The 10,433-nt window shown below is 36.8% G+C and overlaps 1 pseudogene; it reads right to left on the reverse strand.

Moving 5' to 3' along the window:
• Positions 1–7,101: 7,101 nt before the first annotated feature.
• On the reverse strand, positions 7,102–7,519 carry LOC123310023 (annotated as a pseudogene).
• Positions 7,520–10,433: the final 2,914 nt, after the last annotated feature.

Consider the following 10,433-nt stretch of genomic DNA (forward strand, 5'->3'; position numbering starts at 1 on the left):
TGAGGTCAGCATCTGCTTCACCGTTCCGAATGCAGCATCAGCCTCGTCCGTCCCCTTCACTGGTTGTCCCTTTCTATGACCTTCTAACAAATTGGAAATAGGAGCACACACTGTCGAAAAGTTTTTCAAGAATCGTCGATAATAACCAACAAGACCAATCAATCTTCTAATTTGACTAGCATTGGTAGGAATTGGATACTCCACGATTGATTTGACTTTATCAGGATCTGTCCTGGACCTTGTTCATCTACCAAAAATCCTAGAAATTTGAGTGAGGGACGACAGAAATAATATTTTTCAAAGTTAACCGTCAAGTTTGCCTCTTGAAGGCGCCTGAAAAGTTCTCTAAGAACCCAAATATGAGTTTCGAAATCAGGAGTTGCTTTAATGACGTCATCTAAATAATATTAGACATATGGCTCAAGATATAAGCCTATTACAATATCCATGAGACGGCACATAGCTTGAGACGCGTTATTTAAGCCAAAGGGAAGAACTCTAAAGCAAAACAATCCACGTCCCTGAACGGCGAACTTGGTCTTCAACTTGGATTCCTCATCAAGGGGAATTTGAAAAAAAAAGCAGACTTCAAATCTATGGATAATAAAAATGAGGCATTGCGAAAAATTATTGAATCAATTAAATGCATAGGATATGAATCAGGAACAGTAACCGAGTATAACTTCCTACCGTCGAAGCAAACCCTATTTGAACCATCTTTCTTGGCAACCAGCCAATGAGGAGATAGACAAGTTGAAACTGTCGTCACAGGTTCAATGATACCAAGTTCCAACATTCCATCTATTTCTTTATTGAGAACAGATTGCATAGCAGGTGAAAGGGGATACTGCCGTTGACATATAGGAGGGCCCTCAGGTTTTTACAATATATTAAAAAAAAATACAAGATGCACAAGTTGAAAAATTTACAGTTCCCAACGAAGAGGATTTATTAAGCATAATCTCTCAAAGCTACACAAACTTATAACTACTTAACTTAAGGGAGTTTCAGCAACGGTTCTGATCCTCTTACAAGACAGATTTCCCATAGTATTTCATCTTCTATTCTCCCTTGTAGGGAGTAGTCACTGGCAGGTATTCACTCCAGCCAAGCATCGTATTCAGCTCCAGGCTACGGCAAAAAGTTGTGAACCAAGCCAAATTGTATTTCAAAGGTAAAGGTTGCACTTCAGCCCAAATTATTCAGATCCAACCAAAATTGTGTTCACATGCGAAAATTGTTCTGCAAAAGATCGAGTTCTGATCCGAGGTACTTTCATCGAAAAAGCTGTGTGAAATGAACAAAATGAAAATGTGCAAAAAATTCTACAGCATTCCTTCTCGTTTCTTGAAGAATCGAGAAGGAATGCTGTAGAATTTTAGCTTTGAGAGATTATGCCTCTTCGTTGGGAACTGTAAATTTTTCAAATTGTACATCTTGTATTTTTTTTTAATATATTGTAAAAACCTGAGGGCCCTCCTATATGTCAACGGCAGTATCCCCTTTCACCTGCTATGAAATCTGTTCTCAATAAAGAAATAGATGAAATGTTGGAACTTGGTATCATTGAACCTGTGACGACAGTTTCAACTTGTCTATCTCCTCTTTGGCTGGTTGCCAAGAAAGATGGTTCAAATAGGGTTTGCTTCGACAGTAGGAAGTTATACTCGGTTACTGTTCCTGATTCATATCTTATGCATTTAATTGATTCAATAATTTTTCGCAATGCCTCATTTTTATTATCCATAGATTTGAAGTCTGCTTTTTTTTCAAATTCCCCTCGATGAGGAATCCAAGTTGAAGACCAAGTTCGCCGTTCAGGGACGTGGATTGCTTTGCTTTAGAGTTCTTCCCTTTGGCTTAAATAACGCGTCTCAAGCTATGTGCCGTCTCATGGATATTGTAATAGGCTCATATCTTGAGCCATATGTCTAATATTATATAGATGACGTCATTAAAGCAACTCCTGATTTCGAAACTCATATTTGGGTTTTTAGAGAACTTTTCAGGCGCCTTCAAGAGGCAAACTTGACCGTTAACTTTGAAAAATATTATTTCAGTCGTCTCTCACTCAAATTTCTAGGATTTTTGGTAGATGAACAAGGTCTCAGGACAGATCCTGATAAAGTCAAATGAATCGTGGAGTATCCAATTCCTACCAATGCTAGTCAAATTAGAAGATTGATCTTGTTGGTTATTATCGACGATTCTTGAAAAACTTTTCGACGGTGTGTGCTCCTATTTCCAATTTGTAAGAAGGTCGTAGAAAGGGACAACCAGTGCAGTGGACGGACGAGGCTGATGCTGCATTCAGAACGGTGAAGCAGATGCTGACCTCAACTCCAATTCTAGCTAGCCCAGATTTTACAAAGCCCTTCTTCCTAGCTTGTGATGCTTCTGATGTGGGTGTAGGCAGTGTCTCATTTCAGAAAAACGACGGCTTTGAACATCCTATAGCATACTTCAACAGGACTTTGACCAAGTGTCAACGAAATTACACAACGACTGAGAAGGAGCTTCTGTCTATTCTCCTCTCTATCGATCGCTTCCGTCCTTACATTGAAGGGACTGAATTCACCGTTATAACGGATCATTCTTCTCTGCAGTGGTTGCACTCCATGAAGAATCCTTCTCCTAGGATCGCAAGATGGATTGTTGGTTTGTCCTGTCATCGCTTCAAGATAGTTCGTCGCAGTAGATCTCAATACTGTGGCTGATTCCTTGTCTCGAATTCCTGAGACAGCTGTTCTGGATCTGAATAGGTTGAAACCGGATCTTTGGTACCGAACTATGTGTGATAGAGTTACTAGAAACCCCGAATCCTTCCCTGATTTCAAGGTACAAATATCATGACGACCCTTTAGCTGGACACTTTGGTGTATTCAAAACATTCTCTAGACTCTCTCAATTGTGCTACTGGCCGAAGATGAGAAATTTTGTAAAATAATATATTCGTAAATGTAAGGTATGTGCTTCCTGAAAATCGGACAATTTGCCACAAGCTAGTTCAACTGGTAATTATCGTAATATAAATTTTCCCTTCCAGTTAATATCTACCGACTTGTTGGGTCCATATCCCAAATCGAAGAATGGTAACCAGTACGTCTTTGTGGTTACAGATTGGTTTACCAAGTTTGTCTTAGTGCATCCTATGGGTAAAGGTACCGCAAAAGGTGTTGTCAAATTCATTGAGAAACAGGTTTTTCTTATGTTTGGTGTTCCGCAGATCATATTTGTAGACAATGGAGTTCAATTCACTTCCAATGAGTTCAAAAATTTGATTAAGAAATATAAAGTACAGAAAATCTGGTACAATGCAAGGTACTTTCCACAACTAAATCCTACTGAACGAGTCAATAAAACGATAACAACCGCAATAAGATCTTTCATCGATGAAAAACATAATACTTGGTATCAGAATCTCTATCAAATTGCACAAGCTATCAGGTTGGCAAGGCATGAAGTCACAGGTTATTCTCCATCTTATTTATGCTTCAGCAGAAACGTTCCTACTGACGGTGCTTTCTTTGGTTTGATTTCAGATAACGCGAGTAATTTGATCGAAGTGGAAAATAAGCTTTTAGACCCATCTCTGCATCTTGAAAACCTTCCAGACCTGTATAAGACTGTACAGCGTAGACTCTTTGATGCATACAAATAGAATGTAAATCGCTATAATCGATTATGATTCCTGATTCGGACATCACCTCTCTAAGATGTGATGGGGGTCGCAGAGGAAGCTACCTTGGTTAAAAAAGCTCCTCCTTGTCCAGCGCCTTAGTAGGGATCTTCGATTCGGATCTCAACTAAGTTTTTCTTTTTTGTTGCTGGGGTAATCTAGCCTCCCCTGAGAAATCAATATTAGAATCTCATGCTCGAACGTCATCCAGTGCGATTGTAACGTTACAATTTGATCAACGGAAAGCAGGAGGTGAGCTTCGACATTATTGATGTGAGAATCGGACTTGTTTTTTCCTAACTTGATCAGACTGTTTATGGCTAGGAATTTTTCCCAATTATTATATTATATTATTATAAGGTCATATTTGTCCAGTTTCCAAAAGTATTGGCAAATCAAAGAATATATTAAGAGGAGGATTTTCCAATTATAAGTTAATCATCAAGGTCTGCAAACAGAAACACTTCAGGTGGCTAGTAAGGATTTCATTACCTTTGTTTTCATTAATTTTCAGTTATTTATTTACATAACCGGAACACCAACAGGACAAACCTAATAACATGTTCAACTACAAATTTAACGAACATAAATGAAAATAGATGAACATTATAATATAAACATTAAATAAAGAGATAAACAACCAGTAAAAAGGAAAAAAGATATAAATAAAGAGAAAATCAGAAATTCTTCAATATTTCAGATTAAGGGCGAACAAATACAACTGCAATGCGGCACTTTGGATGAATTGCATTACTTTGTGAGGCTTTGGCCCAGATACCACGGTCATCGGCTGGACTTCGTGATAACTAAATATTATTAAGTAATCAGGTACTTACGTAATATTATATCCGATATAAATACATGTAGGAACATGAAATAAAGCATTCTTCAGTTTCTTCTTACTTAATTCACTACTGTGAATAGTCAAACCTAAAGAAGTGAGCCTTACAACCTCACTATCTTTTACATGGTCCTTCGAGTCAAAGAAGAAATCAAGCACTGTGAACAGTCAGCGAAGAATCAGAGCTTCAACCACTCGACACTCGAGGCATAGAAAAACGAGTAAATACCGGTATCTACAGTCTATAAAAGCCAAGGAGTCCAACGCATAGTGGTTTCCCACCCAAGGAGCAGCAAAGAAGCCAAGACAACCTCCGAATTATCTCCAATCGGAATTATATGAGCAGGCATACGAAAATTACTTGGACGTAGAAGAATTACTGACCCAAAATCAGGAGGACGTTGCCACAACAAACCAGAATAGAACTACAAACTTACCTGAGTTGCAAATTCCAACATTCAACGGCGAATACGAACAATGGCCGACTTTCCGTGACCTATTTAACCAGATCGTAGACAAACAAAATATCGCTGATGTCGAGAAAATGCAATTCCTGAAAATACATGTACGAGGCGAAGCCGGTAAATTAATATAACACCTGGAAACTTCCGAGAAGAATTACAACATTAAAGAATTACATTATTATCAATATCATGACATCTCCTCTTTTTTGCAAAAAAAATGTTTTTCTTTTTTCTATTCACTTATTAATCTATGGATAGCGAGTTTACAAAATATATAAATTTTTACAATTCAGAAAACTTACAATGTTGAAATTATTATTATTATTACTACCCTATGGTGTTAATCTACGTGGAGGTTTGGACGTCCTTCCAAACCTTGTAACGTAGTAAGGAATTTGTAAATGTGAAATTGTGTTATCAATTCTGGAATTACTTAAATCGGGTTTTATCTGATGCCTATTTCTAATTACTTTTATATTTGAATCACTCAATTTCACACTGGACCTCCTAGTACGTTCATCTATATTTGTTATTAATATTATCCCAGGTAAATTTTAAAAACCATTATTCTTAATCAACACTTTTTGCTCGAGTTCGAGTTTATGTAAATTTCTTGAGTTTCTGTCAAAATATCGTTTATAAATTTTTTATACTTGAAGTGAATTTTTACTGTGATGTTTGATATTTATTATTTTAGGCTCAAGATATTCTGAGGTAACTGGCAAAATACTTTTCAAATTTCTGTGCATCAGGATTTGTGCAGGTGAATATAAGTTATTGTCAATGGGTGTATTTCTAAGTTCTAACAAAGCTAAATTGAAATCTGTATTATCATAAAGACATTTTTTCAAAATTGATTTAAGAGTCCCTATTGTTCTCTCTATTTGACCATTAGATTGTGTAAAATAAGGACTGCTTGTTGTATGCTGAAATCCCCATTCCCTGGAAAAGATCTGAAAGTATTTGATGCGAATTGTGGACCGTTATCTGAGAAAATTTCATCTGGTATTCCTAATAAAGAAAAAACACTTTTCAAGTAGTTCATCACACTTTCTGAAGAAGAATTTCTATTCAAACATTTCACATCCATGAACTTTGGAAAATAGTCAACCAAAGCTATGTAATGCATTTTCAAAATAAAATTGAAAACCTGCACCTCCTTCAAAAGAAACACGCTCAGTCGTAATAGCACATGTGTTTGTGGAATTCTCAGGCCCTGCTGGAATACCCACTTCTGCATCAGAAACTCCGGTTTTAATCACCCCACCAAGTATCTGTTCAGAAATATGAATTTTGTTCTGTGATGAATTCTCAACACAGGGTTGGGATAAAGTTTGGTACCAAATTAATATATTTAAAACGGAAGGGACGGTAATTTTGAAATTTATTGTCAGGAGGTGAATGGCAAGCACTTCGAATATTTAAAATGATTTTTTTTAAATTATTTTCGATAAATTTTTTCTAGTTGAAGCCCTGTATTCCCTCTTTTTATAGATTTTCATAAAAAATACGTCATGAAAAGCAGAAAGAGTTATCTAATACAAAGTATTTCGATTTATTTCTCACTATTGATACAAATAACAACGATTCATTTATTTGAATGGATTTTATGTCAAATGTACAAAAAGACTGAATTTTTTCTTTTAACAGATAATTTTTACATGGAACCCGATATGGACAGATCCGAAACAAGGTGCAGTTTCAGAATCTGCAGAAATATACAGGGTGTCCCATTCTAATAAAAAATTTTTTTGTCATTTCCGGTTAAACCAGAAGTATCCCATTAATGAAAATATGCTCATCAGATGCGTTGTGGTCCATTACACTCAGCTACCAAATTTCAAAAATATCGCCCGTTTTGTTTTAAAGATATTAATTTGGTGACAAACTTTATCCCAACCCTGTATATCCTTCTGCAACATAACTTGAGCGCCATCCACAATGTCTCTTCAAAATTGTCCAATCTGCTCCAGAATTTACAAGTAGGGTTGCAGAAGATCGCCTGAAACTGTGCCCTGTATATTGTTCAGCGTCAGAAAAACCCAAATACTTTGCAATTTTAGCGGGCATTTTAGAAAATGAGTTAACACCTACAGGCTGGACAGTACATTTTTCGTTTTTATACATAATTTAGAAATAATCGCTTGTGATCAACTTTGTTTGGCCTCAAGTTCTTATACTTGCGGTATATATCAAGTGCAGCAACATTATTTCTACCATTGACCACAGTGGAAACTCTTTTCTTATAGGTTTTCGTATCAGGAATCTGAATAACCAATACGCTGCCACGATCTTCCACATCATCTACGGTCATATTCACCAGCTCGCCAATTCTACACCCTCCAGCAACACCCATAATAAAAACTACCTTTATCAATAAATATTGCTCATCAGGGCGGCATCTAAAAAATATTTTAACTCCTCTCTTATGAATACTTTCGACTTCTTTGCTACGTATCCTCTGAAATGTTGCTTCAAAAAGGCGGTGACTTGGTAAAATCTGCCGATGTCTATTTTTTCTTTCAGAGCCAACATTTTTTTGTAGGACCATAAAGACGACGACTTTCTTGGAGCTCTCGGAAATATATGCCAAAATGATTTTTTCGATGACACCTTTGGATTTCTTATTATTTCTCCAGGTACAAAATGCCGTATATTCCTTTTCGTACAAAGTTTTTGATTTCAATGGAATAACTGCTTCTGCTACCTCATTTGCTTCCTCTATAAACTTTTGAACTTTCTTTTCATGAATAAACATTCATTTAACTCACTTGTTGTATAAATAATTATTATATCATCTGGCTGAATAGATATCAACATTCGTTTTAAACGCATGGGACAAGCATTAAGAGGTTTTTTAATGATTGAAATTAAAGGTTTGTGATCTGTCTCGACTGTAACATGTTTCCCATATATGTAGGCTTTTTTATCTGGTCTAGGGTATGATTCTCTTTCAGACAAAAGAAAACCTATATTTCCCTTCTTCTTAATGGTGTTGTTAATAAAACTCGAACTCTATTTACAAGTTTATTAACAAATATACACTTTGGAATCACTCTACACAATATATTAAATATATTGTGACCGATTGCTGACTATTTTCGTCTTTACTTCAAAACAGAACTCTTATCGTCTAATCGACTAAACATTTAATAATATTGAATCGTCTACTCGTCTTTCGTCTATATTCAAAACTGAACCCGACACTTATGCAAATCAATCTGAATCTGAATCTCTGAATCTATCTCTGAATGTATCTCTTTTTTTATAGTAGGGGGAATCTGCGACCGTGAAAACACGGAGCTCTATCTCTCACCCAGAGGAACCCATTTCTAAGGAATACTGTGGGGTTACTCACTCTCACTCACTAAACCTAACCTGCTTTTTATTGGTTCCGGGCATTTGCCTATAAACCATTTATCCCTTAATCGGTTAATTTCTTCTTGCACATTGTAGTGCTAGGGTTTTCATGTTAGTCCATTTCGGATATCTCTTTGTAGTATAGTTTCAATAAGTTTCCGTACTCATTTTAATCTCTCCTCAATTGATCTCGCGGTCTCCTTTTGCGTAAATTCTCATTCTTCCTCTGTCTTCCTCCGGATCGTAGTTCACTAGTCTCCTGAGTTCTTCGTTTGGATGTTCCTTCGCTGTTTCGAATAACTTTTCAGCTTTCCTCTTCATAAATTCGGTGATGGTTTCTCACTTCAAACCTCGATATATCTGTTTGTTCCTGACAAACCAAGGCGCATCTATGGCACATCGCAGTAGCTTGTTTTCTGTTGCCTGAATTCTTTGTATATGGCTCTTTGCCGCGAATCTCCAAGCACCTGATCCATAAGTCAGTTGTGGTCTAGCAACGGCTTTGATTATTTTCAATTTTGTCTCATTTGACATGTGTCTCTTTCTACCTATCAGAGGGTAGAGCATATTCATCGCTGCCTTGGTTTTGTCAACGGCTTGTTTGATATGGCTTCTCCAAGTTAGACCTTTGTCTAGGGTGCTACCTAAATATTTCGCTTCGTTTTTCCATTCGATTTCTTCTCCATCTAACTCTAGATTTGTTGTTGTTCTTAGTCTCCTCTTCTGCAGTTATATCGCTTGGCTCTTTTGTCCGTTGAGCTTTATTTTCCATTTATCACACCAGTCATTTTTTTCATCTATAGCTTCTTGTAATATTCCTTCTATGATTTCTGGCTTGCGATGTCGCATTGCGATTCCCGTGTCGTCGGCATATAGTATCAGCATAGTCCTTGGAGATTTTGGTATATCGTGAATATATATGTTATATAGTAACGGCCCAAGTACTGACCCTTGAGGCACCCCTGCTTCCATATATCTGGTTGTGGAGTTTTCTCCTTTCACTTTCACGTAGAATCTTCTGTTCCTCAAATAACTCCTAATCAACTTGCACAATTCATTGAATATCCAGCATATCTCATTTTGTAAATCAATCCTTCATGCCATACTCTGTCGAATGCTCTGGCGACATCTAGTAGTACAAGACCTGTTGCTTGTTTATTTTGGAAACCTTCTGTTATGTATTCTGTGAGTCTCAGTAATTGCTGTTCAGTTGAGTGATCTCTTCTGAATCCGAATTGCTCTGCTGGAATGAGATTCAGATTTTCAGTTTCTTCTGTAAGCTTCCTAGCGATTACCCTTTCTACTACTTTTCCTAGGGCGGACAATAAACTTATCGGCCTGTAGTTTTGGGGGAATTTTTTATCTTTGCCTGGTTTGTTGAACACTATGACTTCTGCAGTTTTCCACTTTTCCGGATAGTGTTCAGTCCTCATTATACCGTTTGCAATATTTGTGAGAGCAGCTATACCTTTTCTAGGTAATTTCTTCAACATAGTATTCGTTATTTTATCACTTCCGAGAGCTTTTCTATTTTTCAAGCTTCTGATTATCTCTTTTATTTCAAATGGAGAAGTTGGTTTTTCTATTTTGTCGTCTACTGGTGGTTCGTCCATTTCTTCTTCGTTGTTCTCTACTAGTTCTTCCAGATCGTCATTATCGTCATCAGGTCTGTAATTTATTCTCGATTCTCTTTCGATCGTGTCCGCCAGTGCATCTGCTTTATCGATATTCGTATGTGCCATTCCTCTTTCCCCGTGGAGAGGTGGTATTTTAGTCTTTTCTCTTCTCAGACATTTTTGCATTTTCCATGCAGAATGATCGGTAGTATTTAGTTCTTGAACTCTTTTGTTCCATCTATTTGTTCTCATGTCCTTCAGGGCATTTTTTAGAACTTGGCTGTGTCGGTTTAGATTTCTCCTATTTATATCTGTTTTGTTTAGCCTGTATGTTTTTCTTAGTCTCCGATTTTCCCTGATGAGATCTTTGATTTCTCTGGGTGTATCACCGTGTGGATGTATTGGTGCTGGTCTCGTTATTTTCTTTGTGCTCTTTGTATAGGCATCTAGTATATTCTTTTCTAGTTTATCAA

This window comes from Coccinella septempunctata, chromosome 3 (genome assembly GCF_907165205.1).
Source record: "Coccinella septempunctata chromosome 3, icCocSept1.1, whole genome shotgun sequence".
In the NCBI taxonomy this organism is placed as follows: Eukaryota; Metazoa; Arthropoda; class Insecta; order Coleoptera; family Coccinellidae; genus Coccinella; species Coccinella septempunctata.